General features: G+C 47.9%; 1 protein-coding gene across 1 annotated transcript in view; it reads left to right on the top strand.

Moving 5' to 3' along the window:
- The window catches only part of bace1 (beta-secretase 1), a 145,049-nt gene that overhangs the window by 70,337 nt on the left and 50,018 nt on the right, over positions 1-24,694 (top strand). The gene's annotated exons all lie outside the window — the stretch shown is intronic.

Here is a 24,694-nt window from a genome sequence, read left to right as displayed (position 1 = left end):
TTTTGATTGCCTAGATGGGTTGGAGAGGAATTTCCCAGATTTTTCCTTCCCCAAATTGGCCTGGGATTTTTTATCTGGTTTTTCGCCTCGCTTAGGAGATCACATGGTTTCAGGTGGGGTGGGGAGTGTCTCGATTGTGATCCACAACATATCGCAATTGTGTGGGATAGGCTGGCTGGACCCGAGGGTCTTTACCTGTCTGTCATTGTCCGTATGTTCGTAATCGAGCAAGTTTGACTTCAAATCCCACCATGGCAGTGTGAGAATTTGAATTCGGTTTAAAAAAAATCTGGAATTAAAAAGCTGGTATCAGTAAAAGTGACTATGAAGCTGCTGGATTGATGTAAAACCCTAACTGGTTCACCTTATCCGGTCTGGGCCTATATCTGACTCGAGTCGCACACCAACGTGACTGACTCTTAACTGCCCTCTGAAGTAGCCGAGCAAAGCCACTCAGTTCAGGAAGCAGTTTAGGTTTAGAGTGGATTTGAAGAAAAACTTTTTCACCCAGAGGGTGGTTGGAATCTGGAACTCACTGCCTGAAAGGGTGGTAGAGGCAGGAACCCTCACAACATTCAAGAAGCATTTAGATGAGCACTTGAAACGCCATACCATACAAGGCTACGGACCAAGTGCTGGAAAATGGGATTAGAATAGACAGAGCTTGATGGCTGGCGCGGACACGATGGGCCGAAGGGCCTCGTTCTGTGCTGTATAACTCTATGACACGATGGGCCGAAGGGCCTCTTTCTGTGCTGTATAACTCTATAGGCGGGACTACAACTTTCGGGGTTGTAGTCCCGCCTCCATTGAGTTGTGGCCAACCACGCGATTTTCACTTGTTTGACCTTGTTGAGCCCGCCCAGCAGGCTCAGCAGGCCAATTAAGGGCTACCCGGCAACAGGTGACATCACAGATTGACATTTCATCTGTCAAGAGCTTTTGACTGATGAAATATCAGTGTGTGACAGCGCTTTGAAGCTGTCAAACACTGACAATCTGTACACTAAGTTAATTCCTTCCTCTCAGGCTGATTTAGAGATCTCTCCAGAACAGAAAGCTGAATGCTGCAACTTTTGACAGCTCGCGGCCATTCTGCTTTCTGTGCCGGTGAGAGACTCCCGAGACCTGAAGGAAGAAAGGCTGTAAAGGTAAGTAAAACTTCTTTAAACACTTTACACACACCAAACACACTTACCTCTTCACTCATGCACCCATCACTCACCTGAACACTGGACATCTTGACCCCTCCAAGCCCTTCAGCCCGACGGTCCGCCTTGCTAACTTGGCGTGGTTTGCAACCATCGGGAATCCCACACTTAGGGATTAGGCTAAAAACTGCCTGTTAACTATCTGTTAACAGGCAGTTAATTGGCACTAATCCCCTTCCCGCCTCGGGGAGGCGGCTCCCAGCGTGGGTTGGGTATCCACCTCCTTTGAAACTGGCATGGAGGTGGGTTGAGGGCAGGATGGGTTCGTGCCCCCTGATTTCGGGATTTTTTACCCCCCCACACGCCTCCAATCCCGCCTCCACGGCCCAATGAAAATCCTGCCCTATGACTCTATGACAGTCCCACCACCTTCTCAGGGCAAGTAGGGATGGGCAGTAAATGGCGGCCTTGCCAGCGGCGTGCCCCTCCCGAGAACAAATAAAAGAAAATTCTGTGCTGCCTCTGCCCAGTGTATAATTTTTCACTTAAGTTTTTTCCGCAACTTCACATCTCAGCCACAGGTCCCTGAGGAGCTGCAGCTCGATATCCTAAACCAGGTCTGTCCTTGAGTAGAAGTGCTCTGAGCTTGTCATGTGTGCAGTCTGGCAACGTGCCTGGGGTTTGATGGTGCTGCAGTTATTTTTGGACGCCAGAGCCATTGACTGTGGAGTGGGAGAGAGAGGAAGTGTAGCGTTTACTGTGCTGAAGAGTGATTTCCTCTTGCGGGATACTGGTTACAGGAACCGGGACAGTGAGACAGAATCTCAAACTCTATCCAGATTAAGTTCCAAACCAATCGGCGCCCATCCTCTGACAGGAAATATTGGGGATGTTGTCACAGAAATTAATTATGCAGCCAATTCCTGTAAAGCATGTCCCCTATCATCAAATATTTAGGGAATGCATAATTGCTGTAAAAATGTACAATTAATATCGTCTATTTATCGGACTTCATTTCTAAAGGCATTACCAGGAGATTTTATGGTACAAGTTCAGTAACCACATGTTGTTCAGTTTCCCCAACGGCGAATGGGTTTGTTTCTGCGTTACTAGGGCGATAGATTGTTGCACTTAACCCTCCTTTCCTGAAAGGTGTGACCAGTGACATGAATCAGTCATTCATGAAAGAAAGATTTATGAAATAATACTGAGCGGCCTACGGGTGGCGCTGTCCAGGGAGAGTATAAATACTCGGGCACGGGCCCAGCTTGCGCAGGACATTCTTAACAGGAACTAGTGAAGGACACAACTGGACCTCCATGTTGTAAAACAGTTGATTAAAGCTTTGTTTAACGCTTAGACCAAGTGCCTAGTAGTTTTCTTACGTCAACCAGTGCTGAGACAGGACACCGGGGGCAGTGCAGAGCTTCTCTGGCGCCATTCCCAAATAATCGTTCTTCCGGTTGTCCGAATGCATACCATCAGATATTGGCCCAGAAATTCGGGTCGGGGGCTTCCCGCGGGTGCAAGCCCCCGACCTGCACTTACCTTGCACGCTGGCAGTTGAGCTCTGGGCTCCCGTGGAATTCCGCTCCGGGGCCTGGCCCAGCTGCCGGCGTGCTGTGCTTGCGTGTCCCAGGGGCGTAGTTAGTGCGATGCGTCCCCTGGGATCACGTGAGCCATGGGCAGCCAATCAGAGGAGGGAAAAGCCCATTCATAAGATTGACAGGAAGACCTGTCTAAACTTATGAATGCTACGGGCCTCAAAATAACAGTAAACCTTCAAATAAATTTTAAAAAAAATCACACTTTTTAAACAAACTATAAATTACATTAAATAACTATTTTAAACAATAATTTAAATTTTTGAAAAAAATAATTTTATAAAAAAACAAGGCTAAAAATAAACTTACCTTGCTTTAAAGTATTTAAAAATAATAAACCTGTGGAAAAAATGTTTTAATTTTAATTAATTGACCACTTACCTTGTAAAAAGCAGGCCTTACGCCTGCTTTTTAAATGTGTAAATCCTGCAGGCTTAACCTCACGTGAAAACCTGCAAAAAAAACCTAAGTTCAAAGCACACGCGCAGCCTCCCCTGCGCGCGCGTTCGACCTCTGAACCTCTTCGTTCAGAGGATCGGAAGTGCCGGTTTCCCGCGCATGCAAGAAACCGGCACTTCCATCGGGTCCACGCGTGAGTACCCCGTGCGTACTCACGCGTTGGGACCCGAATTTCTGGGCCAATATTGGACAGATACACTGGGCAGCTGTCCTGCAGTGCCAGCTATGAATAGCTCTCCCCTGCTACGCCTACATCTGTAGGATCAGCCCCGGGTGTCATCAGGCAGTCGAGGACCTCGTGTCTGAAAGGAAGAACGAACCTGTATTTATATGGCGTCTTTGACGTCCTCGGGACACCCCAAAGGGCTTCACAGCCTGTGTGTTACTTTTGAAGTGTAGCCACTGTTGAGAACATTAGAAATAGGAGCAGGAGTCGGCCATTCGGCCCCTCGAGCCTGCTCCGCCATTCAATAAGATCATGGCTGATGTTCGACCTCGACTCCACCTTTCTGCACTATCTCCATATCCTTTGGTTCCCTTAGTATCCAAAAATCTATGAATCTCTGTCTTGAATATACTCAACGACTGAGCCTCCACAGCCCTCTGGGGTAGAGAATTCCAAAGATTCACAAACCTTTGAGTGAAGAAATTTCTCCTCATCTCAGTCCTAAATGGCCGACCCCTTATTCTGAGACTGTGATCCCTGGTTCTAGACTCCCCAGCCAGTTGAAACAACCTCTCAGCATCTCCCCTGTCAAGCCCTGTAAAATTTTTACATGTTTCAATGAGATCACCTCTCATTCTTCTAAACTCTAGAGAATATAGGTCTAGTCTACTCAATCTCTCCTCACAGGACAATCCCCTCATCCCAGGAATCAGTCTGGTGAACCTGCGTTGCACTCCCTCTAAGGCAAGTATATCCTTCCTTAGGTAAGGAGACCAAACTGTACACAATACTCCAGGTGTGGTCTCACCAGGGCCCTATAGAATTGCAGTAGGACTTCCTTACTCTTACACTCTAATCTCTTTGTAATAAAGGCTAACATACCATTTGTTTTCCTAATTGCTTGCTGTACCTGCATGTTAATTTTCTGTGATTTGTATACAAGGACACCCAGGTCCCTGTTGGTATGTAGGCAAACACAGCAGCCAATTTGTGTCCAGCAAGGTCCCACAATGAGAGGAATGGCTGAATAATCTGCTTTTGGCTGAGGGATTAATGTTAACCAGGTCACTGGGAGTACGAGTCGTGTCGTGGGATCCTCTACATCCACTTGAGTAGGTAGACAGGCCCTCAATCTCGGTTTAAAGTCTCATCTGAAAGACAGCACTTCCGACAGCGCAGCACTCCCTCCGTACTGAAGTGTCAGCCTCGATCATGTGCTCAAGTCCCTGGAGTGGGCCTTGAACCCACGACCTTCTGATTCAGAGGCGAGAGTGCGGCCCACTGAGCCTGATTCTGTCCTCATTCAACATCCACACACTTACTGGCTAGCAATCAGGAGCAGTAACCCTGGCTGATTCCCCCGCACCCCCCCCCCCAAGCCCCGCAACCGCTTCCCTCCGCTAACCTGGGGACACTGTAACTTCCCCCTCTCCACCACTAATCCAGCCGAGATCAGCTGCCTCAACACCGGCCGAGGCGGAACTTAGCTTGACGGAGTTGGGTAGCAAGGCCCTCCCGTGTGTATTTAATGACACAATTAATTTTTAATTTAGCAGAGAGAATAAGTCGATATTTATATAGTACGCTAAGTGACCCTTAAAGACAAAACATTTGGATATCCTTGCTCCATCATCCTTGAGATGCCTGACCTGCTGTCTGCATAAAGCACCCCACAACTTCTCCCTCCCCATGTTTGGTGAAATTATGAGGGGCCGAGATCGAGTGGATAGGAAGGACCTATTTCCCTTAGTAGAGAAGTCAATAACCAGGGGGCACAGATTTAAAATAATTGGTAGAAGGTTTAGAGGGGAGTTGAGGAGAACTTTTTTCACCCAGAGGGTGGTGGGGGTCTGGAACTCACTGCCTGAAAGGGTGGTAGAGGCAGAAACCCTCATCACATTTAAAAAGTACTTGGATATGCACCTGAAGTGCCGTAACCTACAGGGCTACGGACCAAGAGCTGGAAAGTGGGATTAGGCTGGAGAGCTCTTTTTTGGCCGGCACGGACAAGATGGGCCGAATGGAGTCCTTCTGTGCCGTAAATTTCAATTAAATAAAATGCCTCCAGTTTTCCCTTGCAGTCAGAGCGCCCCAGTGCTCAACTATAGACAGTGTGTGTGTGTGTTTTTAATGGTTTTTCTCCTATAATACTGTATCTGAGAACCCATCGCTACAAAGTGAAGGGCTGCAGTAACTTTCCTCACATCTTGGTCTATTGGGATGAAGCTGATTCTTGCACATTAATAGTCTCGTTCCTCTCCTACAGCACTGGAAGTGCTGGATCAGCTTGTAATGAGTGTTTTCCACATTGAACTGGCAACCTTGTACTGCAGATCACACACTGATGTTTCAGCTAATGCTGCCTTAGGGGAAGGTACAAAGCAAAGCACTTAGCTGAAAGGCTGCACACGATATGGTGGCACAAGAGAGATGATTTTGTTTTGCGTGTTTGTGCTCACGCTAGCAGGAGATGGGAGGGCATTTCAGGTTTCAGGCCCCCAGTGTCAACATCAGCCACTGCTGGATTAGGTATATGCAAAGTAAAGCTCCCTCTACACTGCCTCTAACCTGCCTTATGGCCAATAAAAAGAAAGACTTGCATTTCTACAGAGCCTTTCACGACCGCAGGACATCCCAAAGCGATTTACAGCCAATGAAGTACTTTTTGAAGTGTAGTCACTGTTGTAATGTAGGAAACGTAGCATCCAATTGCACACAGCAAGCTCCCACAAACATATGTGATAATGGCCAGATAATCTGTTTTAATGGTGTTGATTGAGGATAAATATTGGCCCCAGGACACCGGGGAGAATTCCCCTGCTCTTCTTCTAACTAGTGCCATGGGATCATTTACGCCCACCTGAGAGAGCAGACGGGGCCTCGGTTTAACATCTCATCCAAAAGATGACACCTCCAACAGTGCAGCGCTCCCTCAGCACTGCACTGGGAGCGTTGGCCTAAACTGTTGTGCTCAAGTCTCTGGAGCGGGACAATCTTAGAAGCGCATCGCTACTGCAACAGGGTGCAATTTCTATTTCCCCAAACTATCCATCCTGTGATCTCTCTGAGTGAGATTGCCATTTTTGTGCCACATTAAGGGCAGTTTTTGTGCTACACCTAATAAGAAGTGGATTAAAGCTGTCGAGGATGCATCGCTGTAGGCTGAACTTGAACCCAGACTCCAGTCTGAGGCCATACTGAGAGTAATGAAGACTTTACATTGAAACCAAATCGCTTACATGAAAGAAATGGAGTGAATCTGGATCAGTGTGCTATTACAACAACAACTCGTATTTATATAGCACCTTTAACGTAGTAAAACGTCCCAAGGTGCTTCACAGGAGTATTATAATACAAAATTTGACACCGAGCCACATAAGGAGATATTAGGGCAAACGATCAAAAGCTTGGTCAAAGAGGTAGGTTTTACAGAGTGTCTTAAAGGAGGAAAGAGGTAGAGAGGCGGAGAGGTTTAGGCAGGGAATTATTAGGGCCTTGGCAGCTGAAGGCACGGCCACCAATGGTTGAGCGATTAAAATCAGGGATGCTCAAGAGGCCAGAATCTTGTTCACGTGGCCAATTAGCCTAGACGTTCCGATTTGGTGTTTTCTTAATATTGATGGTAAAACAAACGACAATTTGTGTTTTATATAGCGCCTTTAACATAGTAAAATGTCCCAAGGTGCTTCACAGGCGCGATTATCAAGCAGAATTTGACATCGAACCACATAAGGAGACAATGGCCCAGAACTTCGGGTCTCCACGGGTGAGTCCGCACGGGGTACACACCCGTGGGCCCAATGGAAGTGCCGGTTTCCTACATGCACTGCGCATGCGCGGGAAACCGGCACTTCCGTTCCCCTGAACGAAGGGGTTCAGAGTTCGAATGCGTGCGCAGGAGAGGCAGCGCGTGCGCATCGAACTTACGTTTTTTTTGCAGGTTTTCCCGGGAGGGTAAGTCTCCAGGAGTTACACATTTAAAAAGCAGTCACAAGGCCTGCTTTTTACAAGGTAAGTGGTGAATTAATTAAAATTAAAACATTTTTTCCACAGGTTTATTATTTTTAAATACTTTAAAGAAAGGTAAGTTTATTTTTAGCCCCGTTAGAAAATAAAATTATTTTTTTCAAAAATTTAAATTATTGTTTAAAATTGTTATTTCATGTAATTTATAGTTTATTTTAAAAATGTGATTTAAAAAAAAAATTATTTGAAGATTTAGTGATGTTTTGGGGCCTGTAGTATTTATAAGTTTTGACAGCTCTTCCTGTCAAACTTATGAATGAAGCATTCCCTGCTCCGATTGGCTGCCCATGGCCCACGTGATCCCAAGGGACGCATCGAACTAACTGTGCCCCTGGGATACGCAAGCACTGCGCGCCGGCAGCTGGACCATGCCCTAGATCGGAATTCCACGGGGCCCTACAGCTCAACGGCCAGCGCGCTAGGTAAGTGCAGGTCGGGGGCTTGCACCCGCGGGAAACCCCCGACCCGAATTTCTGGGCCATTAAGACAGATGAGCAAAAGCTTGGTCAGAGGTAGGTTTTCCATTAAGACAGATGAGCAAAAGCTTGGTCAGAGGTAGGTTTTAAGGAGCATCTTAAAGGAGGAGAGAGAGGTAGAGATGCGAAGAGGTTTAGGGAGGGAATTCCAGAGCTTGGGGCCCAGGCAGCTGACGGCACGGCCACCAATGGTGGAGCGATTAAAATCAGGGATGCTCAGGAGGCCAGAATTGGAGGAGCGCAGAGATCTCAGAGGATTGTAGGGCTGGAGGAGGTCACAGAGATAGTGAGGGGCAAGGCCATGGAGGGATTTGAACATGAGGATGAGATTTCTAAAATCGAGGTGTTCGGAAACCGGGAGCCAATGAAGGTCAGCAAGTGAATGGGTGAATGGGACTTGCCCCTGCATGAAAAGATAGTTGATAAAAACCTGTATGTGTTTGGGGCAGAAACAGCTTGTGTGCTTTTTGTCACAGCGATGGGACAGGCTAGTGACCTACCTTAATGCGATTTATTTTATTGCATTGCGTATTTGCGAACAAACAAAATAAATGCTTGGGATAAACTTCATCAGGACAGTGTCCCTTTAAGGGAGAAGACGCGGGAATAAAGGAAGACGGAGAGTTGCCAGTAAGTGTAAGGATGGCCCCCTTTATAATAAATCAGATTATGTAGCAATTCAAACTTTAATATGCAGTGTGCTCCTGCAGTAGCTAGAGCTAAGCACTAATTCATTTTTACAATTTAATCGGCACGGTGCAAACCAGTTTCAGATTGGATATTTTCTACTTACTGAGCGCAGCCATTGATTGCTGTACAGACATTCTCGGCAGTCATTAAAGGTTTAATTTTTTTTTGTGCTTATCGAGATAGGGCTGGGGGAATGGAATAGTTTCCAGCTCTTGGCAGACAGTGCCACCATCAAGTGTTCCCAGGTCTGCTTGAGATCCAGTGTGAAACTGTCACAATACTGCCTCGAAGACGGGGCAAGATAAACCCTGTGTGTTCGGTGCAGTAAAATCATAAATTTGTTCTTTATCAACTATGCATAGCTCACAAAGGAAATCTTTCCTCCAAACGTGCCTTTACCCCAACTTCATAAGAATGCCGCCGCCCCCCCCTCCCCACCCCTACCCCACTGCACCAGTGTGAACGTTTTTGTATTTCCCACACCAGCCATGTTCATGGTCTTTGGATGAGATTGACAACTACGTGCCAAATTTTTTTTTAAATTTGATTATCGGATGTGGGCGTCGCTGGCAAGACCAGCATTTATTGCCCATCCCTAACTGCCCTTGAGAAGGTGGTGGTGAGCCGCCTTTTGAACCGCTGCAGTCCGTGTGGTGAAGGTGCTCCCACAGTGCTGTTAGGGAGGGAGTTCCAGGATTTTGACCCAGCGACGATGAAGGAACGGCGATATATTTCCAAGTCAGAATGGTGTGTGACTTGGAGGGGAACTTGGAGGTGATGGTGTTCCCTTGCGTCTGCTGCCCTTGTCCTTCTAGGTGGAAGAGGTCGCGGGTTTGGGAGGTGCTGCCGAAGAAGCCTTGGCGAGTTGCTGCAGTGCATCTTGTAGATGGTACACACTGCAGCCACGGTACGCCGGTGGTGGAGGGAGTGAATGTTTAAGGTGGTGGATGGGGTGCCAATCAAATGGGCTGCTTTGTCCTGGATGGTGTCGAGCTTCTTGTGTTGTTGGAGCTGCACTCATCCAGGCATTCTGTGTTCTGGACCCACAACCAACAAGACCTGGGTCAAGACTGCTGCAAATTCATTTTACACAGGAACCTTAAGAACCTGAGGAACCTTATAGGAATTAATTCCTATGCATTCCCACCTCATTTCTATGCCTATTCCTTTTCATTGGCACCCACCTACCCCCCGGCCCCCACCTTTGCTTTCCCTTCCCCTACACTCAGTCCCACTCTTACATGAGCCCTGCCACCAAGGCAGCAGGGCCAGCGCTCCCTTCAGTGATCTTAGAGCTTGATGGAAGGGATCCCAGCTGCTGCATACTGTAGGTGGGAACTCCTGTTCATAGGGGAATTCCAGCTTGCAGTACACAACATCCAGGATCCCTTCCATTAGCAATAGGAACAACTCTGAGGGGAGGCGTCTGATCAGGTGCATTCACGCCCGGACGTGTGACTGACAGAAGTGGGGCCTGTTCTACTTATTGTTGTCAGCAGCCGCTGACAACACTGAGCTGCATGTAGCTCAGACGGTTGCATGGGTGAATCCCAGAGGCAAGAGGACAGTGTGTTAACCAACAACACCACACAATTCATGTTCGAAGCCTTTGCCATCCAACAACAACAACTTGTATTTATATAGTGCCTTTAACGTAGTAAAACGTCCCACGGCGCGTCACAGTAGAGTCATCAGATTAAATTTGACACTGAGCCACATATAGAGATATTAGGACCGGTGACCAAAAGCTTGGTCAAAGAGGTAGTTTTTAATGAGCATCTTTAAGGAGAAGAAGAGAGATGGAGATGTTTAGGGAGGGAAATCCAGAGGTTAGGGTCTAGGCTTCTGAAGGCACTGCCGCCAATTGTGCAGCGAAGGAAATCAGGGATGGACAAGAGGCCAGAATTGAAGGAGCGCAGCGATCGCGGAGGGTTGGAGGAGGCTACAGAGATAGGGAGGGGCGAGGCGATGGAGGGATTTGAACACAAGGATGAGAATTTTAAAATTGAGGCATTGCCAGACCAGGTCAGCGAGCACAGGGGTGATGGGTGAATGGGATTTGGTGCGAGTTAGGATACGGGCAGCAGAGTTTTGTATGAGTTCACATGTATGGTGGGTGGTAGGTGGGTGGCTGGCCAGGAAAGCATTGAATAGTCATGATTCTCAGTCATGATCTTGCAACATGAGCCATGAAGCCGAATCAGTGGATTTTGAACTGAAATTAGAAGTACGGCTGAACTATGGATGCAAACATGAGCTCCAACACAACCCCACTAGCATTGTAAATGGGAATGGAGATTCAGGCAAATGAGCTTTATGCAGACAAACAAACTCATGCACCACTGGCCACAATTATTACTTTTTAACTGATAACATTTGTCACACTAAGAAGCAACGATTGTGCCAGTCCATCCCCAGGTGGTTCTCAGCCATTATGGTTGGAAATTAAAATTAAATCTTTTGAAACTTTGAAGAGTCACAGCCAGATGAGCTACTTACAATGTATTGTCCTGAATGGGAAGATAAGCCGCACCTGATCAATGCAGATTCGATAAGGATGATATACTTAAGGTTGGTTCTGAACATGGTGCGATTCTTTTTTTGATGAAACCTCAAATTCTAGCCATGGAGGGGTTTGAAAACAAGGATGAGATGTTTAAAATTGAGGCGTTGGTGGATCGGAAGCCAATGTAGGTCAGCGAGCACAGGGGTGATGGTTTTTTTCATTCGTTCCCGGGATGTGGGCATCACTGGCAAGGCCAGCATTTATTGCCCATCCCTAGTTGCCCTTGAGAAGGTGGCGGTGAGCTGCCTTCTTGAACCCCTGCAGTCCGTGTGGTGAAGGTGCTCCCACAGTGCTGTCAGGGAGGGAGTTCCAGGATTTTGACCCAGCGACGATGAAGGAATGGCCAAAATATTTCCAAGTCAGGATGGTGTGTGACTTGGAGGGGAACTTGGAGGTGGTGGTGTTCCCATTGCGCCTGCTGCCCTTCTCCTTCTGGGTGGAAGGGGTCGCGGGTTTGGGAGGTGCTGCCGACGAAGTTGAACGGGACTTGGCAAGAGTTAAGATACGGGCAGCAGAGGTTTGGATGTGCTAATGCTTTTGGAGGGTGGAAGATGGGCGGCCAGCCAAGGGAGCATTGGAATAGCCGAGTTCGGAGGTAACAAAAGCATGGGTGAGGGCTTCAGCAGCAGATAAGCTGAGGCAGGGGCGGAGGTGCTACAGTGGTGATTGGAGCCAGACTTTGTGATGGAGAAGGGAGGACAAGAGAGCAGTGGGGAGGGAGTTTGAAATCACCGAGGATGAGAAGTCGCTCGGTGCTGAGGGAGTAAAGGAGCGAGGATAGCTTGGTGAGAAACATGGGGTAGAGCTTAGGTGGTCGGCTGAAAACGAAAATTTTAGAGGAGAGGTGAGGAGAAGTGGCACGTGAGACGCTTAAAGGAGGATAAGGTGCCATAGGAGTATGGGGACAGACCCAGATGAGATATAGTGATACGGGCGACACCCTTGTCCTGATTGTAAACAGAGAATAAGAAGGAGACAAGAAGGGTGAGTCCAAAGTTAAAGTCCATGGTGGGTTGAAATTGACTTGTAGATAATGTGGAATCAGCTTGGAGCACCGATGATCTAAAGTCCAGGTTTGGAGACAGGTGTGAAGGGTGAGTGAGGCCCCGATTTTCTGGCCGCCGTCGGGCGGCTTTTCATGCGGCTGGGGGCTGAAAATCGGCGAAAAAGCGGGTCGGGACCCCCCCCCCCCGCCTGATTCCCCGCCCCGTCCGACTTTCGGACTGCCGTTTCCGCGCGCCCCGCTTCAGTCCCGGCCGCCGCTGGCGGGACTGGTCGTCGGAGCACTAACAAGCAATTATCTGCTTGTTGAAGTGGATTTTCCCATGCCGTTGCGACTTTGGGGCTTTCCCCACCTGAAACCCGCTTGCGGGGAACCCCGCTGCTGAGAGCTGGCGTGAAAACAGCTGGCTGGCTTGCTTGCTTGCAGCAGCAGGTCGCTGAGGGCTGAAGAGATTTAAATAGGCAGCATTTGCAGGCTGCAGGACCTTGTTGATCAAGGCTTGGGGGAACTTTTTGAAGCCTTAGGAGCAGCTGCAGAAAGTTGGAGCCTGGGAAGCCCCTCTCACCACCCTAACTCAGCACCCCCTCAACGGAGGCATCTGCCAGAAGCATGGGAGGCCTTTGGGACGTTCCCTTCCTGGCATTAGAGGATCTCCAACAGCAGAGGTGGCAGCAGCAGAACCAGGAACAGTAGGATGAGCACCAGGAGCACCAGGCTGCTGCTCACTCACCTGAAGCTGCACAGGCCAGAAGGGGCCAGCGCTTGGAAGTGGCTTGAGAGCATCTTGCTGCGCTTTAGGGGGCCAGTGGGACCCATTTCTGCACTGGCAGTCCTACTCAGAAGGACTTCCATGAAGATCTGGTTTCTCTGTTCAACAGATGGCCAACGCTCCTCAAGAGATGTCATTCTCTTATGAGCACTCACCATGTTTTCCGTACCCTGGCGAGTTATCTCCTGCATGGAGGTTGCCAGCCTTTCCATGGTGATGCGTTCATGCGCCAATGACTCCACAAAGGCTCTGCTCATGGTCGCTATGGACTCCTCCATTTGCTCAGCACTCGCAGCGACCCTGGAGACAAAACCTGCCAGAGACTCCTGCATCTGTGCATGGAGATCCATCACCTCTTCTCTTGCGGATGAACCCAGAGGCAGAGGGTCGTCATGCAGCACAGCTGAGCTGAGCTGGCAGAGTCCTGCGCCCTCCGACGAGGACTCTCCACTGCTGTCCCTGTCTCCAGAATCTGCTGAGGCTCAATTGTGAGCTGTGAAACACCAGGTAACAACACTACTCTATGTCCCGAAGGTCCCCCCGAGGTGTGAGTGTCTGCGCTGGTGCTGGGTGCGCTTACTTCTGCTGATGCTGCGCCCTCAGAGGTTGAAGCTTCCTCTGAGGAGTCTGGCTGCACAGCCTCTTCCTCCTCCACAGTGAGGACGGGGGCTCTGGATGGTACTGTGGGGGAGTAAAGGAAGGAGATAGAGATGTAATGCCAAGGTTCTTCTGGTGACTCCCAGCGAGTTGGCATCTGCTGACACCTGCATCCATGCAGCATTGGTCTCAGTGAGAGGCCTCTTCCTCCCTGACCCAGGGAAGAGGACCTCCCTGTGGGCCCTAACCCCATCCAATAATGCCTGCAGTGAAGCCTCGTCGAATTTGAAGGCAGCTCGGCCTCTGCCGCTGGCAGCAGCTGGTGCAGGCTCCTCTGCCATTGTGCAAGAGTGGTTGAGAAGCCTGCAGAGGTGGAGAAGTTTGCTGGACACTTTGAAAGCACCACGAATGATGACATCATACTGTGGGGATTTCTGACTCGAATTGGACAATTAGCAAGGCTTCCCACATGCTGGGAATTAATTGGCCACTTGAGGGAAAATTGCATGGAGCTGGCTGACACTTTTTTATGTGTGTCAGAAACCCCACATTCGGGGAAATCCGACCATTCCCCACACAAGCCGAAAATCGGGGTTGAGGAATATACCGATTCATATATAAATATGGAATTATACTGATTTATGTATAAATATACAGATATGGAACTGCTAAAGTGGCAGCTCAGCACCTATCTGACTTGCACATAAGGAAAACTAATTGCACTTTACTGCTCAGGAACAATACTTGAGCGTTTGATTGAGCTTGTCAGCAAACCTCACTGAGTTCTGTCTGAATACCATCAATATGCATAATACTGGTGCAGAGGAATCAATCACGTTTTATAAGTGAAAGTACAGCACTTCCAGCAGTGTTGTCACTAGATTTATTTCATGGATCTGTACCTCCACATCATAGGGAACATTGCACTTAGATAATACATTTTAATTTGTGACAAAATGTTTCTTGTATTGCCTTGGCCACAGTCGCCTCTGTGTCACAAGGCTTTTGGAGTCAAACTCCACTCTCAGTGTCCAATCCAGGCTGACCCTTCAGTGCAGTACTGAAGGAGTGCTGCATTGTTGGAGGCGCTATCCCTCAGATGAGACCTTCAACTAAAGCCCTGTGCAGTGGGCATTAAAGATTCTGTGGCACTTTGCTGAAGAAGAGCAGGAAGTTCCCGCCCCCCCCCCCCGGCAACCTGGCCAACATTCATCCCTTAACCACCAAAGACACGTTAACTGCTCACATCTCTGTGGCTGCCTGTGGGATCTTACTGTGCACAGATTAGCTGCTGCGTTTCCCGACAGAAGTGCACTTCAGTGCATTGTCTGCGAAGCATAATGGAGGACATGGATGCTGAGGCGTTGAGTATATTCAAGGCCGAGACAGATAGAATTTTGGACTCTAGGGGAATCAAGGGATATGAGGATCGGGCGGGAAAGTGGAGCTGAGGTCGAGGGTCAGCCATGATCTTATTGAATGGCGGAGCAGGCTCGAGGAGATGTATGGCCTACTCCTGCTCCTATTTCCTATGTTCTTATGAGGCAGGTATATAAATATGCGTTTTCTCTTTCCCTTGTCTGATACTCTTAATTTATCACTTCAAACTGCTCCAACAAATTAATTTAGTTACTCCTGCCACTCCCACCTCTGGTGACAGCCCTGTAGCCATCAGTTCTTCGCCCCAGTGTCATACAGCTCAAAGTGCTCTCTCCAGACACAACCCAGAGTTTGAAAGCTGTCTAATTGTATTGATGGATGGTTTGTGTAGCTGAATGGACATGGAACTAAAATTTTACACACCCACCGATTGTGAAATTACGAGCTGATCAGAACAGTCCAGGAGCTACCACACAGGATGGAGATTTTATGCCGCTCGTGGCCATTTTAGTCCAGAATCCTGGAGATTGCTGTCCGTTATCGTCTCCCGATGTTTTATACTGCCGCTTCCTGGTGACAAGAGTCATACACCAAGGGCTGGATTTTCATTGAGGAGACGGGTAGGAGGCGGGACTACAACTTTCGGGGTTGTAGTCCCGCCTCCATCGAGTTGTAGCCAACCCACGCGATTTTGACTTGATTAGCCTTGTTGAGCCCGCCCAGCGGGCTCAGCAGGCCAATTAAGGGCCACCCGGCAACAGGTGATGTCACAGATTGATATTTCATCTGTCAAGACCTTTTGACAGATGAAATATCAGCGTTTCACAGCTGTTTGAAGCTGTCAAACACTGACAATCTGTACTCCAAGTTAATTCCTTCCTCTCAGGATGATTTAGAGATCTCTCCAGAACAGAAACCTGAATGCTGCAATTTTTGACAGCTCACAGCCATTCTGCTTTCTGTGCCTGTGAGATGAGGGACTCCCGAGACCTGAAGGAAGGAAGGATGTAAAGGTAAGTAAAACTTCTTTAAACACCTTACACACACCAAACACACTTACCTCTGCACTCATGCACCCATCACTCACCTGAACGCCGAACATCTCGACCCCTCCAAGCCCTTCATCCTGACGGTCCGCCTCCTCTAACTTGGCGTGGTTTGGAGCCGTCGGGAATCCCACACTTCAACAATAAAAATAGGGTTAGGCTAAAAACTGCCTGTTAACACCTGTATTTATATAGCGCCTTTCACAACCAGAGTTTGCACTAAGGTGCGTGCGCGAGCGGCCGCGCAGGCCACTCACCGCCTTTTACACCGTGGATACCGCGCACAGCGCGAAGGTTTGAATGGGCCGCTCACTGGGGGAGGCCGGCCACGCAGGAGGCAGTGCAGCTTAGGCGGGTGGGGTGGGGGGGGGGGGGGGGACACATTGTTCACGACCTCAGGACGTTCGAAAGCACCTTGAAGTGTCGTCACTATGGCAACGTAGGGAACGCAGCAGACAATTTTTGTGCACAGCAAGCTCCCACAAAACAGGAATGTGATAATGAGCAGATCGGATGACCGGATTTAACAATGGAAATGCCAGGAAACATAGAAGAGCTCATCGATGCCCGCATCACAGAATCCAAACTAAAACAAGCACCTGTGTAAAAGCAGCTTCGAGCGATGGTTCCAGACAATTTAATTGCACATTTAGTGATCAAGCTTACGGTGTAGCTCTTGGCTTTGATATGACCTCAGGTAAACGTGACAAGTGCAGTAATAAAGAGAGTAATATTACTCCATAATTAGAACGAAAAAGTCAGCGTGATTCAAAACTGGTAATCCCCGTAAGTAAACTAAGTGATAAAATGATTTGACCTTCTGATATTTTCCACATGAATGGGTAAAAATACAGAGCAGGCACTTTTTATTTAAAATAGTATTTTTTCCTCAATTTTCTCCCTGTTTTTCCCCAATCTTTGATCTGCGGCTCACCACTGGTCAAGGGAGCAGGCAGGCAGCTTGCTCCCGCGCCTCTGCTGCCGGTGACTAGTAGTTTTGAAGGGACGACCTCGGTCTGAAGCTCTCGCCCTCTCTGTTTAGAACCACCTGGCCTCCGAACTCTGCTTCCCAACTCTGGCACAGCTGAAATCAGGAGCGCACTGGGCGAGGGGGGGGGGGGGGCGGTAACCTTGACCACAGTCACAGAGGGTGTCATTTGTCACTTTGACTGGGGCCGTTTCAGTGCTGATTGGATAGCTTCAAACATGGAGTTGCGGGCAAAATGGGCACGGATTTAGGAGGTAGCAACCCCTTCAAGGACCTTGGAGAGGAAAGGGAGGTTGGAGATGGGGCCGAGGGGAGTCAAGGGTGGGTTTTTTGAGCGGGGGAGGAGGCGGGGGGGCAGTGATTATGGCAAATTTGAAAGGTGCGAGGTTTTGTACCTGAGGAGAGGGAGTTGTTCACAATTTCAGCTAACATAGGGGCCAGGAATGGAAGTGTGTAAAGAGTTGACGGGCGAACTCATTTTCTAGCATGCTAGAAAGACTTGCATTTATTTCGCTCAGGACGTCCCAGAGCACTTTATATCCAATGAAGTACTTTTTTTGGAGTGTAGTCACTGTTGTAATGTAGGAAACGTGGCAGCCAATTTGCGCACAGCAAGCTCCCATAAGCAGCATTGCGATAATGACCTGATAATCTGTTTTTAGTGGTGTTGATTGAGGGATAAATATTGGCCAGGACACTGGGGGAAAACTCCCCTGCTCTTCTTCGAAATAGTGCCGTGGGATCTTTTACGTCCACCTGAGGGGGCAGGCGGGGACTCAGTCATCCAAAAGACGGCACCTCCGACAGTGCAGCACTCCCTCAGTGGCCAGGGTAATGAAGTGGTAATGCTCGTTCAACAGGATGATGACAGACTTGATTTCTCTCCCATCCCCATCTGTTTACAGAACCGTTCATTTTAGGAGAATACTTGTAATCTTATTTTTTATTTAGCATTTGTCTATTTGCAATTTGCAATCTGGCTGTGTAAATAGAGAATGAAAATATCACAGTGTCTCATAACCTTAATTAATTTACTGAGGAGGTGAGCTCACAGCCCCTCTGTGCTCTTTGTACCATTTAGTTGAAGGTCACAGTTTTGTTTTACATTTTTAATGAGTTGCAAAGAGATGAATGATCTGGGCTGCATGCAATTCGGGACGATGAAAATGAAAATAGCATGGGCCAGTGATATTTTTTGCCTTTTGTCAGAGTTGACAGTGTTAAAGGAACCTATTTAGCTGCCCATACTATCATAACTGACAGCACGAAAGAAAGACTTGCATTTCTATGGCGTCTTTCATGACCTTAGGACGCCCCAAAGTGCTTTACAGCCATTGAAGTACTTTTATGAAGTGTAGTCACTGTTGTGATTTTGGAAATGCAGCAGTCAATTTGTACACAACAAGCTCCCACAAACAGCAATAACCAGATACTCTGTTTTAGGGATGCTGATTGAGGGATAAATATTGGCCAGGACACCAGGGATAATTCCCCAGCTCTTCTTCGAAATAGTGGCCGTGGAATCTTTTTACATGCTCCTGAGAGGGCAGCCGGGGCCTCGGTTTAACATTTCATCTGAAAGACGGCACCTCCGACAGTGCAGCACTCCACTAGGGTGTCCGCCGAGATTTTTATGCACTAGTCTCTGGAGCGGGACTGGAACCCGCAACCTTCTGACTCAGAGGCGAGAGCGCTACCACACTGAGCCACCACTGACACATTTAGCTATTTAACCTATTTAAATACTATGGCTGGAAGCAATGAAAGGACCCATTTATTTGTCTATGATGCCATGGCTGACAGCAATGAAAGGACCCATTTAGCTGTCGCACTCACTTGACAAGGTGAAAGTAACCCATTTAGCTGTTCTTGCAGAATCCCGGAATATAATGCACAGCTGTAATTATTTTATTAATAAGGATATATATCAAGTTGAGTGGCTTTGGGAGAGCATGCGGGTGAATGAAGGAGACAGATTTGTAGTCTGAGCCCAGTAGGCGAGCAATTATTTCCGTCAGTCAAAGAAGTGAACAATAATGAAGATGGTTTCCTGTCAGAGGCTCGGTATCAAGAAATCCAGCATAGAGTGAGCAACGTGCACAGTCAGAACTCCACACAGATCCCATTAGTTTAATTTTTCACTGCATGAGCAAACATTGTCACCAGCTCGTGACGGCAGCTCCCAGAATTCCATCCACCCACGCAGCGACAGACCGCATTGAAGGTTTCTCACCTCCGAGGCCACGATACAGACGGCCAAGGGAGGACCATCTTAGCATATCCCTTCAGGCAGAGCCAACTCATCCGCCCCCGGCATAGCACCTAACTGTTTCTTGGATCATTCCACTGCTTTTTGTCTTCGTTCCCTGGCTTGGAATTCCCTTGCGTGTGTTGACCATTCTCGGGATAAAGCCTTTTTGTTAGTTGGAAATCCAATAGGGAATCCGGGAGAAATTTCTTTACCCAGAGAGTGGTGAGAATGTGGAACTCGCTACCACAGGGAGTGGTTGAGGCGAATAGTATAGATGCATTTAAGGGGAAGCTAGATAAACACATGAGGGAGAAAGGAATAGAAGGTTATATTGATAGGGTGAGATGAAGAGGGATGGGAGGAGGCTCGTGTGGAGCATAAACACCGGCATGGACCAGTTGGGCCGAATGGCCTGTTTCTGTGCTGTAAATACTGTGCGATACTTTGTAATTCTGAGCCTCTTTATCCTACTATTACGATGCAACCAGCTACTTGAAAAATGTATACATCCTCAGGAGCAATGTTCCACGCAATTATTTGTGGCGCCATGTAGCCCATTCAAAATACTGCACGTACACGTTTTTTGCATTGAAAAGCTGACTGCGCAGATTCCCTGGGGCGCTGCGCAGCCGGGCAGCATTGCTCCAGCATAGCCTACCTACTAAGTAGCTCACTAGTATTTCTGACCATTTATAATGTCATCAGCTGAATCCTTTCAATTGGATTACAGTTTAGTAATCACTTCCAACCAGTCATTATTCCTTGTTATTTGTAGAACAATTCATCTTGAGCACGAGAGGACACATAGCTGTTGAAAAATACATTTCTAATTTTTTGATCTCGCTCAGTAAAGTTGTTTTCCTGGACCCCAATAGCGTTTGTTTTAATCGACAAAAGAAATTGTCTTCTTGCTAAAAGCAGTGGCACAGCTCCCACCCTGGCTGCACTGCCTGGAGTCTCACTGAACCGTCCCTACGACAGGCACCATGGACGTTACCAGGTTTGATCTGCAGCCTGCGCTGTGTTAGCTGATTTCTGTGGGAGTGGTGATAAGAGGAAAAAAAGACTTGCATTTATATAGCGCCTTTCACTACCTCAGGTCGTCCCAAAGTGCTTCACAGCCATTTGTGTACATCTGAATTACAGTCACTGTTGTAATGTGGGAAACGCGGCAGCCAATTCTGCGCACAGCAAGCTCCCACAAACAGCAATGTGATAATGACCAGATAATCTGTTTTGGTGATATTGATTGAATAAATATTGGCCCCAGGACACCGGGGAGAACTCCCCTGCTCTTCTTCGAAATAGTGCCATGGGATCCTTTATGTCTTTTACCTGAGAGGGCAGACAGGTGTAAAGTCTCATTCAAAATACGGCACCTCCGACAGTGCAGCGCTCCCTCAGTACCCTGGGGCTAGGAAGGGGAACAAATATAGTAACTGGGGTTCCCAAACCCGATCACTCGCTGGCCATTCCGCCTGGAAAGTGTGCACGTCACGGATTAGGAGAGGACAGGGCTCTGGTTATGCTGCCTGTCCAGGGTGAATAGCCCGCTGCAGTTTTCCGTCCAGACTCACAACAGGAGGAACGAGGACTTGAAGGAGGTACTGGAGGAATGGTCGTGTGCCTCTTGAACGACACCCCAGAAAAAGCCAGCAGCTTCAAGGAAAGGTAAAATATATTAACAGAAAAAAATACGAGGAAGTTTTGAATCCTTGGTATAGAGAAGTAAGATTTGATTTTTTTAAAAATACCAATGCCTTCATGACTCACTCATAATTAATAACCTTGTAGGGATGCAAAAACTCTTAATCCAGTTTTTAGGAATTAGCTGCTCTGCTAATAAAATTATAATAGCATAAACTTCATTTATAGAATACAAATCAAATCTCCCAATTATGTAACTTTAAGCACCGTGAAGGGATTGAGCTCAGGAGAAGTGGAGTAGGAGTATCCGTCCCGAAAGATCGATAGGAATGTGAAGAAAAATTACAGAGTTTCTTAATTTCGAGTGTGTGTGTTTTTTATAATTCATTCCTGGGATGTGGGTGTCGCTGGCAAGGCCAGCATTTATTGCCCATCCCTAGCTGCTCTCGAGAAGGTGGTGGTGAGCCACCTTCTTGAACCGCTGCAGTCCGCGTGGTGAAGGTGCTCCCACAGTGCTGTTAGGGAGGGAGTTCCAGGATTTTGACCCAGTGACGATGAAGGAACAGCCCAATATATTTCCAAGTCAGGATGGTGTGTGACTTGGAGGGGAACTTGGAGGTGGTGGTGTTCCCATGCGCCTGCTGCCTTTGTCCTTCTAGGTGGTAGAGGTCACGGGTTTGGGAGGTGCTGTCGAAGAATCCTTGGCGAGTTGCTGCAGTGCATCTTGTAGATGGTACACACTGCAGCCACGGTACGCCGGTGGTGGAGGGAGTGAATATTGAAGGTGGTGGATGGGGTGCCAATCAAGCGGGCTGCTTTGTCCTGGATGGTGTCGAGCTTCTTGAGTGTTGTTGGAGCTGCACTCATCCAGGCAAGTGGAGAGTATTCCATCACACTCCTGACTTGTGCCTTGTCGATGGTGGAAAGGCTTTGGGGAATCAGGAGGTGAGACACTCGCCTCGTGTGTGTGTGTGAAAAGTAATCAGCACTTCTGCAGGAACAGTCAGTGGCACCTGACACTTCAAATCAGGCTCACCAAGCATCACTCATTAGGAGTGATTCACATTGGCTTGAGAATGTGAGCAACATATGGCTGTGTGTGTTTAAATCAGTTGGCTGTCCATATCACTCTTGCTTCTCATAAATATCAATCTTAACATTTCCCTGTTGTTGACAGTTCTATTTGAATTGCAGAGTTACCGCTTTCCTTAGAATGTCTTGGTTGCTCGGTTTCTTCCCTCAGGGTTAAGATGTTGGAAACAAATGAACATTTTTTTTTTACCCATTCTCCTTAGCGTAGATGAAACCCACCTCTGTGAACCTAATTCAATGATTTCGACTAGGCCAACGAAGATGGGCAATGATCACTGTCATTACAGAGCGATACAGGATGATAAGTAGAGATAGAAGAGCTAAGTAAAGATAGAAGAGATAATGAAACTGTGAAAAGTAGTGTGTGAGGAGGTAGTGTTAGACTGAGGCAAAATGCCAATCACTTACTGTTATAAATCTCATCATTCATCAAGAAACTACTCGTGAAATAACGCTGGACGGCCAGCTGGTGGCGCCGTCCAAGGAGTATAAATACTCGGGCGTCGGCCCCAGATTGCCCAGGGACATTTTGTAAGACAAGGAACTAGTGAAGTACAACTAGACCTCCATATTCTGAAACAAGTTGATTAAAGCCTTGCTTTATACTCAAACCAAGTGTGTAGTAAGTTTGATTACGTCACTGACATTCCAATTAAGCACCAAAGAGAGGGTCCAAATCATTTTCTTTTATTCGTTCATGGGATGTGGGCATCGCTGGCGAGGCCAGTATTTATTGCCCATCCTTAATTGCCCTTGAGAAGATGGTGGTGAGCCGCCTTCTTGAACCGCTGCAGTCCGTGTGGTGAAGGGGCTCCCACAGTGCTGTTAGGGAGGGAGTTCCAGGATTTTGACCCAGCCATGCTCACCTAAGCTGAACAGCTCCTTAGTGCAATGAAAGTGAAGGCTGGTGCAATACCAATGTGACGTAAAAATGTCACTGGAAAACCAATAAATACTCGATCAGGTATTTACAAGTTGGAGGATGCAATGCTGAAACATGTGCAGTGCTCTGGTAAGACTGCACCTTGAGTGCTGAGTTCACTTGCTGGACATCAAGACACAAGAGAAACGTTCAAGCCTTGAAGATGGTATGGCGAAGAATCATGAGCTGAGCGCTAGCATCGGGGGATTGAGTTGTAAAGGGTAATACTTGGGTTTTTTATCCTTGAAGGACAGTGATTAAGAACATCATAGGCCACAAATTTAATGGAAGAGGCGGAATGGGGGCGTGACAGCTGGTTTCTGGCTTCCGGTCCTGCTCCCAGCTACATCTACTCTGCAGACACGATTTTACCTTGATTGGCCTTGTTAAGCCCGCCATGCAGGCTTCCCGACCAATTAACAGGAAGTGGGTCTGATGACATCATTTGATGACGCGTCATCAGCCAGTTTCCTTAAAGGGACCACGTCCACATGGAGTTTGACAGGTGTTCTGTCACTGCACAAAGGTGAACGCTTGCACCCAGGCTCTCCAATGACTCCCTCCATATCCTTATGGAGAGAGTCACAGCACGCAGGGAGGTTCTTCTCCCAAGTTCTTCCAAGGGCAGAAGAGATCTCCCCAGGACACCAACTTACCTTGCACCTCCACCCATCCCTGTCTATCTACTATATCACTTCCCCATCACACTAGCCACCCCTCACACTCACCCTCATCCTACTGCAAGCAGACCAACTAACAACATACAAGGGTAGGCACTTGAGAGGTTTAGCCAATGTCCATGTGAAATTTCTGGTAATGTGTTGTCATACAGTGAAATCTCTTTTTCAAAAAGTGCCCCTTATTGGACAGATCTGAGCGCACCTTGAGAAGTGTCTTACTGAGTTCCAGTGATTGTTCAGTCATAACTACCCCCGCGCCCCCCCCCCCCACCCCGCTATAGTGATGAGTGTGCATGGAAAGGCTTAGACATTAAAGGGGTGCTGCTGGTGTGGGACGGTATCAATCTGGCGCATCATGTGGCAGCCAGGGTTTACAGCGTCAAGTGAAGTAAATCTGTCCATGGTGATGCCATCGCTGGCCTCCCGGGCAGCAATGTTATCAGGGGCTGATGCCCTGTGTCCAGTGCAGCGTCCGGTGATGGCGGAGAAGGTTGGTGATGTTGTTGTGCCTGGTGATGTTGGTGTTGGGGCTGATCGTGGAAGGATTCAGAGGACCACGGTTTGATTGTTTCAATGGCTCCGATGTTGCTAGAACAGATGGCAGCTGCAGGTGAGATGACAGATGCGATCTGTCACTGGTGAGAGAGGTTCTCCCAATGAGGTGGCACTGGACATACAGTTGGATCTAAAAGCTTGTAAGCTAAAGAAATCTCTATGTGTATTAAAAATGCAGTAACCAACATTTTCTGTGCTCTGAAACTCACCATCTGCAACATGGCATCCTTGAGACCACTTCTGCAGCTGTCAGCTTTTCACAAACATCAGAGCAGAGTCACAACACGCCAGGTTGAGCTGGCGTGTTCCCCGAACCATGGGTAACCTGTGGGGGAGAAGGTAAAATTAGATTAAACCTCAAAATACTCTTACATTGGCTCTTAACAAGCCATTTAAGTACCTGAATTGGTGTTGGGTCAGTTCTGCGCTGACAGACCCAACACCTGGGAGACTCGCGTGGAGGGGGGTGTCCTCCCCGCTGTCAATCTTTCCGATTTTGACAGCGCACCCGCCTCCAAACCCGCCCCCTCAGCGCGATTAAATTCGCAGCCATAGAGTTACACAAAATAGGGAATGGTCTGAAAAAGTAAATCCAGAACACCATTTTAAGTGAAACGGTGATGATA

The sequence above is a fragment of the Somniosus microcephalus genome, chromosome 26 (genome assembly GCF_052327205.1).
Source record: "Somniosus microcephalus isolate GS21.2 chromosome 26, FLI_Smic_1.0, whole genome shotgun sequence".
In the NCBI taxonomy this organism is placed as follows: domain Eukaryota; kingdom Metazoa; phylum Chordata; class Chondrichthyes; order Squaliformes; family Somniosidae; genus Somniosus; species Somniosus microcephalus.
Note: the sequence above shows the minus strand (reverse complement) of the source record. Positions and strands in the feature narration are given on the sequence as shown.